The sequence below is a fragment of the Lycium ferocissimum genome, unplaced genomic scaffold (assembly GCF_029784015.1).
Source record: "Lycium ferocissimum isolate CSIRO_LF1 unplaced genomic scaffold, AGI_CSIRO_Lferr_CH_V1 ctg19524, whole genome shotgun sequence".
Lineage (NCBI taxonomy): Eukaryota > Viridiplantae > Streptophyta > Magnoliopsida > Solanales > Solanaceae > Lycium > Lycium ferocissimum.
Genome location: NW_026718471.1, coordinates 3,240 through 13,206, shown reverse-complemented (window position 1 = coordinate 13,206; position 9,967 = coordinate 3,240). Strand labels below are relative to the sequence as shown.

The 9,967-nt window shown below is 37.5% G+C and overlaps 1 pseudogene; it reads right to left on the bottom strand.

Annotated features, from left to right (window-relative positions):
• Positions 1-5,389: 5,389 nt before the first annotated feature.
• Positions 5,390-8,948, bottom strand: LOC132042980 (protein MICRORCHIDIA 7-like; annotated as a pseudogene).
• Positions 8,949-9,967: the final 1,019 nt, after the last annotated feature.

Genomic DNA, 9,967 nt, shown 5'->3' with positions numbered 1-9,967 from the left:
ATTATATCAAATCAGAGAATTCAAGTAGAGGCAGTTCTTATATTCGGGGATCAGTCGTGAAAGAAATTTTGAGTATAGAAAAAAAAAAGTTGAGACTTTGAGCTAAGTTAAAGCGAGTTTTGATTGATAAGATGAGCGAGCTGTACCATCGTCATATTTCATGCCAGTGGAGGTTTCTGTGTATCTTTAACGAAGATTCCTTGGTTGCCATCAGTTTTCGTACTTCCTCTTGAACGATTGTTTAACTAGTATATGATGTAACGACCGAACATTTTACCCTTTTATCCCTGTTGACCCTTCCCCTAGCCTCGTTAGAGCCTTGTTTGATTTTTGAGGAAATTAGAAGTTCTAAGTTGAATATGTGAAACCTTTGACCAATAATTGACTTTTGGGTAAACGGACCTTTTTGTGATTCTCACCGGTTCCATTAGGTCCGGAGGGTCATTTATAACTTGGTAGGATGATTTGTTCGGTTCCTAAGGAACTCGAGGGGTATTTTGGTCCTTTGTTATGAAACTTGTTTTTGGGCTTTTGGAAGTTGACCAGGTCAAGATGACTTCCTTTGGGATTTTCGAGGGAACAAGTGAGTTCGTAGCTATTTTTACATTGGCATGCATGTTTGCTTTATATCCGGGAGGTCTCGGATGGATGTCGGGTTTTGGGGTTGAGCTTGGTGAAAACCAGGATTTTTTGATTTCCTTGTTTGACCGCATCTGCTAGGCATGGTCTGCAAATGCGAGATTGTGCTGAGTCGGTAATTCCGCACATGCGAGGTTTCTTCCGCAGGCGTGGTATCGCTCTAGTGAATGTTTTTCTGCATCGGCGAGTTGCCAAGTCATTTAATGAGTCGGCTTCAGCGGACATATCTCCGCAGAAGCGAGTTCGCGTTTGCAGGCACGTGTTTCACAAAGGCGAAAATTGTTGTTTCCAGATTTCTTAAATTCCCTAATCCGAACCCATATGCCTCATTCAATATTAAAAACCTAGAAAGATAGAAGGCAATTTGAGAAGATTTTGGCGTGATTCTTTCTTGGGTAAGTTTCTTTTACCCTCCTTGTATTTAATTGATATTTTAAGTATGGAAATATTGTTAATATTACATATTTAGTTGGGGAAGATTGGGTATAAACCCCAGTGACGATTTTGTGAGTTTTGGTTGGGAAATCTTCTTGAATCTAATCATGGGATCATTGGGGTATTAGTTGCAAAGTTTGAATCTCTCTTCTTATTGAAAATTAGGGTTTTCTCTAAATTGGGGATTTTCGATTAATGAAAAAATTGATGCTAAGTTAGGACTAGTTTTTGATGATAATTACAATTTTGACTTCCTAAGCTTTGATAAACTGGTTTCCAACTTGAAATTTCTATATTTTCCCTTGTGGGCCCTGTTTTCCTTTTTAAAGGCTGTTATTCTCTTCGAATAATTTTATGGCAATATGGGTATCATTAGTCTCGATTTCAAATGTAGAATAACATATTGTTATACTTCAATTATTTGGAAGCTATTCGGGAGGGAAAGGCTTTGGCTTGAGGTTCGTGGCACCTGTTCAGCCTTCGAGGTAGGATATGGCTTATATTCTTAGACTTTGATTAGCGAATCACATGTGTAATGTGGTTGTTGACGGGGAAAGCATGATAGGCCTTCGGGCATGGTTGTGCTGTTAAATCCATTAGGTTGGTATGATTTCTGATTATGTGGGCTTGTCACCATTGTTTATGTAATTATTGACATGTGGTGTACTTGACTACGTGGTTGTGGTGATGTAGATGTGTCTGTTCTATTTGTTGTGATTGGATTGGATATCTAACACGTTTCCATGGTATTTTTGATAATTCGTGCAAGCATTGAATTAGCTTTATGTTGTTTGTGAATTCCATATAATATTCATTGGCATTGATTACATGTGATCCCTCATTGTTGTATTAATACATTCATGCATAATGGAAAAGTTTCGAAATGGAAAGAAAGAGAAAGATGAAAGTAACATATGATTATAGCTATAGTACAAGGTTTGTACGGATATGTTGGTAGAGCTACAGCGTGTTATCCATCTCGGTGGCTAGTATATGGATGCCGCAGTCCCCCTATTGGTCATGACTATTGAAGCGACAAATGCTTATATCATGTGTGTTGATTCCGTGTATTGGCCATTGCTTTGTACGACCTAACATCTCATTTTCATTGCATCTCTCATCTTCATATCATATATTATCTTATCGGATTCTTATTGGTGTTGTACTTGTGTTGTGATCTATGGTTGAGGCATTTCTTAGAACTTGGCGGACCTGTGGAATAGAAGCTTAACCTAGGCTATGAATTCATGATTTAGGATAGATGTGCCTGTTGATTGTTGTTGACTGCCTTATCTATTTACTTGTTGATTTCTATATTTCATATGCGCTGACTAATCTTAGTCGGCCTATAATGCTTACCAGTATGTGTGTTGTAATGATGATACTCTTGCTACACCCCTTATGGAGTGTAGAGTGTTCCAGGTTGATGTTCGAGGACTCGCACTGTTTGAGGCTATTATTGGAGATTTTGGACAAGCTACTGCCCGAATCTACAACCCTGAGTCCTCTTTTATGCAACTGTCCACTTCTGTTCTACGGATAATTTTATTCCCGTATTGAGTTGTATATCGTATCTTCACTTGTAATCTAGTTATAAGCTCTTGGACAAGTTAAGAACAGGTTTGGGAATCTTAAGGTTCAAGTTATACATCCGCATTTGTTCATATTACTTAAACTATTTTTCAGTGTTGTCAATAAACTTAATTTCCACACTTAGTATTCTTAAGAAAAGTAAATGATTTGGAAGTGGTTCGCCTACCGGGGGGAAAGTGTAGGTGCCACCACGATCTGCGATTTGGGTCATGGCATGATTATTTTAGTTATCTTGTATACTTATGAGATAATCCCTCCCCTATTTATGATCGAGATGATGTTCGACCGAGATATTATCGCACTTATAGATACATAGCTAATTCATAAGGTGAGTTATGATTTATGATGTTTGATCTTAAGTATTTGATAGTTGTGAGGCCGCAGAGTTATTGTTATTCATTGTGGCCTTGTGTGGCATATATGTTGTGTTTTCTGACTGCATGGCAGGTTGGTGATAGTACATTTATAGAGGAGACTATCGAAATTTTTTCAAGTCTTTTAGCAGTTTAATATTTGAGGACGAATGTTTCTTAGGGGGAAAGGATGTTACACCTCGTACTTTTGTACATCGAGTTTCGTCATAAGTTAACCGATGTAGGCTTGGAGAGTGAGATTATCTTTGAGGTTATAAGTGTTTAGCCATGTTAATCCTAAGAGTACAATGGTTTAAAATCATGTTTAGTAAGTACTAGAAGGTTTAGAGATTAAACAAATCAAAGAGAAGACATTTCGTCGAAGGTTGAGTTGTTGGCCAAATTATACGGACAGTACATATGAAGTACGACCCGTACTTTTGTGAGGCACCATCATATGTCTTAAGAGAAAATGAGATTTTCCCTATGCTTGATACGGTCCAAAATACGGACCGTACATTGGGAAGTATGGTCCGTACATATGGGCGTACATTGAGGCGGCTAAAATTTTAAGTTGATCTATTTATTTCGTGGGATCCATTCACACAGACCCTATATACTCCCAAACTCTCTCCCTAAGTTCTCATATCAATTTGGAGCAAAAACCAAAGGTAATCAAGGTGAATTAGACACTATGGGGCTAGTGGTTCTTGATGGAGTATTGTTCTTCTTCTTGTGGATGAGTTGGAGCATTCTTCTAAGTGAAGTAATCTTAGATTTGGATTTGTTCTTGTTGTTTGAGGTAAGATTTAATCCCTTCTTCATGTATTTGAGCTTGGGTAGGTTCTAGCCAACTTGTGTGACGAAGAAATTCTGAAAGGAAAGATTGGAAATCATATTAGGACTTTGTACTGTTGTGGACTGTTTTGGAAGTGTTCTTGAACTATCTATGGCTGGAAATTCTTGATGTATGACTTAATTATGTTGTGGTTTTTTTCCTTCAAGTGTTGTAAAGCAAAGAAAGCTATAGAGAATCGTTGGTTGGTGTTGTAAGACGAGTTTGTCGCTCGATATACCGTATCCTAAGTTTCCTTGTATTAATAGAGGCTCTGTTGCTGTATTGTTGTAGATTCAGGAATTTCGACTTGAATTTGTTGTTGTGTTCGAGTAGATGACAAGAGGTATGTAACAGCTATATCCCATTCTTTTATTGGCATGAATCCATAACAACAGAAAGAGTCAAACAACGTATGAGAGAAGCGTATATTGTGGAGTTCTTACATTCATAGTGTTTCACCTCTCCTATGTTAAACTTAGTCTTGTTGAGATTTCACACTTGCTTCATACATATCCCATGTTGGTAGAAGAGTAGAGAAATCTCGTATATAATATTGTACATTTTTATTATATACATGATACATAGATATACTGAGCCTTATACAGCTGGACAGAGATATACCGAGCCTTATATTGCCGTACAAAGATATAGAGAGATATACCGAGCTTTATACGGTTAGACAGAGAGATACAACTGGCCCTATATGTGGTCCGCTAGCTATATTATTATATAGCTAGCAGGTAAGTGTATTCACAGAGTACCTTTGATTCTCAGATGTTTACTTATGCCTTACAGTTTCAGTTATTATTCAGTTGCCATACATACTCGATACATTATTTCGTACTGATGTCCCTTTTGCGGGGGACACTGCATTTCATGCTTGATGCTTTTGATAGATAGCCAGACAGACCAACCCAGTAGCTAGAGCTGAGTATCAGCTTGATTGGTAAGCTCTATTTCATCCGAGTTAATAGGTCCAGATTTTGGGAGTTTTTCTGTATATATAGACTTGATGGGTAGTCGGGGCCTTGTCCCGACTTAGTACGGTTGGGCTATCTTTAGATGCTGGTAGATGAGTCCTGTATTTTCTATATGTCAGTATGACGACCTTGCCGACCTTGTATATGTTCATTTTGGCTTTGCTATTTGTAGACGCTCTTGGTGGCCTTGTCGGTCCGTGTAGTTATATACATATATTTTGGGATGTTCCCCTTTCTAGTTGAGATAGATATTATTTACAGGCTATTCAGAGTACAACCTCGTCAGCTTAGATTGGTACTGTATGCTTGCAGGTAGGCCTTGTTGGCCTAAGTTGAGGATTACCTTCAGGGTTCACAATTTACAGAGTGGTACGCTCGGAGTCAAGTAAGGCACCGGATGCTGACCACACCGCCCCAGGCTTAGGGTGTGACACCTACGTAAATGTAGGATGCTTCTAGAACCAAGCTATCCTTTATTGAAGATGAACGATCCCCATCTAGCATTCTACTCTGGAGGTTCTGGGCCCTGCGTTGGAGCTAAACAGAGAACGTTAGTTGCTTTTAGGCATAGAACAAGCAATTGATTCTTTCATATCAGCAGAGACAGTATTGTATTTTAGATTGCAGCGTTTAGCATAACTAATAAAATGGCAGTTTGAAGACCAATACTTAATCTGCTTAACTTGTAAGCGTGCCTCGAGTCTAGCACACACAATTGTTCGCTCAAAGGCCTATTTATCATGAGTTGGTTCAACAAAATTAGCTTCTAAGATGCCTATCACACCACAACCATCCCTCCCAGTAGCATTCCACACTCTCCAGAAAGGCTTAATAATCCTAGTCTTGTGATAAACATTGAAACCTAGAATATCAATGTGATGTGTTGCATCTTTCATAAAACAAATAGTTACTGCAGCTACTGATGTTACATAACCAACTGACTGCGGTCTGCATGTAATATCCTCGGATAGCATCCTGTCATTTACCAAATTATGATGTTCAATATCTTTCCCCCTCAAAATTATTCGAAATCCAAGAGCAAGACCTAGATACAAAATTAAAGCGTAACTCTTTAAAGAATGTTGGTAAATTAGAAAATGCCTTGAGTTAGGGTATTCTTTTGCCATTTGAATCTTCTTTTCATCTCGACTAACAGCCCTGGTTTGAATGTCTTGTGGATCCGTGTTAAATTCAAGATCCGTGGCTCCTCCTTTGTTGTTACATCTTGGAAATTTCTTTTCGTTTGCATTATGAGTAAACTAGCGCAAGGCTAAAGTGAATATGAAGTCCTTATAAGGTTAAGAATGTTATCCAACAATTCCAAATATGTACCTCAAGGTTTTACGGTCATATGAAGTGGTGGAAGAAAGTTTTGTTGAAAGATTAGAATTTGAGTCATGTTTTGGGAAGGTTTCATATTGTTTGAGTTATGAGTTGTGTGGTAATGTCTTGAGGGGGAAGATATAAGACCCCTTAGAAGGTTCCATAAGGATTGGAGGTCAAACGAATCGAAAAGAACGCGATTATGCGAAATCGGAGAAATTAGGGTAGTGTGCGGTCGTACATTGAGTGTGCTGAGCCATATACTAACTGCCAACTCCTCATTTTGGGTGTAGTCACTGGACAACACCACCCCCAAGTGGTGAGAGAGTGTGCGGCCGCACACTTAGTGTGCTAGGTCGCATACTCACCGCCAATTGAGTCGGGGAGTGATTTTTGCCACCTTTTTAAATCCCCAAGGACCTCATTTTCATTCCAACCTTCCGCACTTATTTCCCCACATATATAAAGTCTTTTTTAGGGTTCTTGAAGGTTCCATAACATTCCAAACCTCTCTATATCATCAAGAGAGAAAATCAACATCAAAACCCAAAGGGAATCCATGGAAGGTGATTGTTCTTGCTTCTCTTCAAAGTTGCGATAAACTTGGTCTTGAAAGGAGTTGGGAAAGATAAAGTTCTTCTATAATAAGTTATTATCTTCTTATTATTTACATGATTGAGTTGATATAAGGGTTTAGTAACCCTTAGAAAGGAAAAGAATTAGAGTGGAGAAATCACAATGTTGAAGTGAAGAAGATGACCATGATATGAAGTTAAAAAGGGGATTTTGGATAAATTTGAGATTGTATTGAATATAACTTCTTGATTATGATATTATGGATGTTGTTAATGTTTCTTGGGAGTTGTTTTCCATATGGTGGAAGTTGATGAAATAGGGGAAGTGCTGCCCAAATTCCGTTAGCCTTTTAGTTGCTCTAATTTGAACTTAAGCATGTTTTCAATGACTTGAAATAAATTCTCTTGAATGTAGAGTTTGCGCGCTTTGGGGGAAGAATGTTAAGTAGTTAAGAAGACATAAAGGTATGTAAGGCTAACCCTTCTTTCTAAAGGCATGTTTTCCTTATTTTGAATCTATAGGAGATATCCATGATATTCCTATTCCTATTAATGCTATAAGCTCATAATCCTCGAGATTCTCTTGATATTATTAACAATGCTCCTCGTGATGATAATGATAACTATTATGATGATGAGTTCAATTCTAGAGACGCCATCTAAGATATTCACAATGTCCTAATCCTAGAGATGCTAGAAGTTCATAACTTACAATATTCTTGAAATACTTTGGCAAAAGCTCCTCATAGTGATGATGATAATGATGATGATGATAATAGTGATGATGATAATGATGATGGTGATTCAATAATAGAAATCGAGGGTGTACCGACTTTGTGTCACCCCGATAGTGTTGTAATGTTTCTCTCGGATACTTGTGTATGTCATAAATTTATGAAGCTATGTTGTGACACCGAGCCTATATGGCCGGGTACGATATCTATTGCATGCACACCACTGCAGTTGGGTACGGATAACACTGAGTGGTGATATGGCCGGGTACGGATGACACCGAACCTCTATGGTCGGGTGTGGTACGTTATATGTAGATGTATAAAATATTTTCTTCAAAGGAAGGTTAAGTAAGCCTAACAAATGTCTTAAGAGGTATAAAAGATTCATTTATCTCATGTTATTCTTCATGCTTGTATCATGTTATTATTATTCACGCCTTACATACTCAGTACATTGTTTATACTGACGTCCTTTTGTTTCTGGACGTTGCGTTCATGCGCGCATGTAGACAGGGAGACTGGCCAGACTAGTAGGCTGTTTCTTCAGTGATTGCATAGAGGTGCTCCATTTGATCCGGAGCCGAGATAGTTGGTATTATTCTTTTGGTGTACATATATGGGCATGGCGGGGTCCTGTCCCGTCTTTATGATTTTATGTACATTTCTTATAGGCTCGTAGACAGTTGTGTATAGTTAGGTATCTCTTAGCCTTGTCGGCTCATATTGTGTATATCATTTTGATAGCCTTGTCGGCTTGTGTATATATGGGCATAGTTGATGCTGTTTGTATAAAATGGTGCCTTAGCCCGATGGAAATTGTGTTATTGATGCATGATAATTATGAGATAGCCATGTGGCTCACCTAGATATGATTATGAGAGTATGATGATAGGTGCTCGGTAGGCTAGCTCCGGGCGCCCGTCATGGCTCTCCGGCCAGGCTGTGACATTTGTCCTCCTAAAGATTGTAACTCACAATTCACGTGCCTTGATAGCCTTACAATAATTCAAACAACTGGAAGAGTCCCTCTTCGCTATTATAAGGAGATCATTTTATTATAGTCCCCGAATTCCTTTTCTAATCATCCACTGATCGAACCAACATCTCCCAAGTTTCTTCCCTCTTCACAAAATTGATTATAGGAACAACAACATCTTCTTTCCCCGTGCTTCTTCAAAATGTATACGACAACATTCCCATGCTCTGTGTTAACGTGCTCATTGCTCTAAATCTTCCTCATGAAAGAACAATCACATCGGCTCCTAGTGTCATACTACTCATTTTGAATCTATTTCCACATTGACCAATAGTGTTTGCTAATTGCTTTTGGCCAAGTATCTATTCCCCTTGTCTTTGTTGTTGTCCAACACGTCTATGCTGACATACGTAGCGCCATTGCAAAGTTCGTCCATCGCATTATATGCTCAGAAAAGTACCTAAAGCCAATTTGTTACTAGTGGTATTAAGTACTATTCCCTCTGTTCCATTTTATATGATGGTGTTTCTTTGACAAAAGTTTAAGAATAAAGAAAAGACTTTTAAGACTTGTGGTCTAAAACAAACCATATAAAGTTGTGTGGCTAGAAATCATTTTATTTAGGGTAAAAAGCTAAATTTAATATTGAATTGTTACTAAGCATAGAAATGTGTCGTTCTTTTTAGGACTGACTAAAAAAGAAAGAGAGTCACATAAATTTGAACCGAGGAGTATCATAAAATATTTATTTTCTAAGCCTTCCCAATCTTAAACAGTTGTAAACTTCAAACAACTATCTTTGAATTATTAGAATATAATTGGAAATGCATGAGCTATAAAAAAAAATTCACAAGATACTTGTTCTAGTTTCAAACAATATTACCCGTCGGTAAATGCTTAGATACACAAGTCAAAAGTTATATGTTCATTTGCAAGTGATAAAGCATATACGCAATAACATAACTGAAGTAAAAACGTTATTAATAGGCCTGTAGTGATGTAATAATGACTAAGTCAAATAAAGAAGGTGATTGTGGAGTCTGATTCTCTATTGGTTGTTAATATTTAAAATAATTACATGAAGGTAGTAGGTTTGCGTTGCGCTTATTTTTTATATCTCCTAAATATGGCTAATAATACATTGCCAATACATTAATAAAAAAGGAAGCCATTACTTAAAATGTTACTCAACCCTTTGAAATTAGTTGATACAGCCATCTTTTTTCGTTTGTTATTTTTTTTAACAAAAAAGTCACTTCTTTACCTATATCACTTCAAAAGTCATTCTACCAATTTTCACAAAATTCTGGCTATTTAATTTCTTGGATTATATGCATGCAAGATTGAGTGTGCGAGAGAGAATATATATCTATATATTAAGGTGAGCAGTGCTAAGATTTTTTGATTATATATATATAACCAGACACACAAACAATCTTAACTCTTTTTTCCCCTCGAAAATTGTCTTAAATCCTTTATACTTAAGAAGGCATTTGCTTTTCCTCATGCAAATTAAAATGG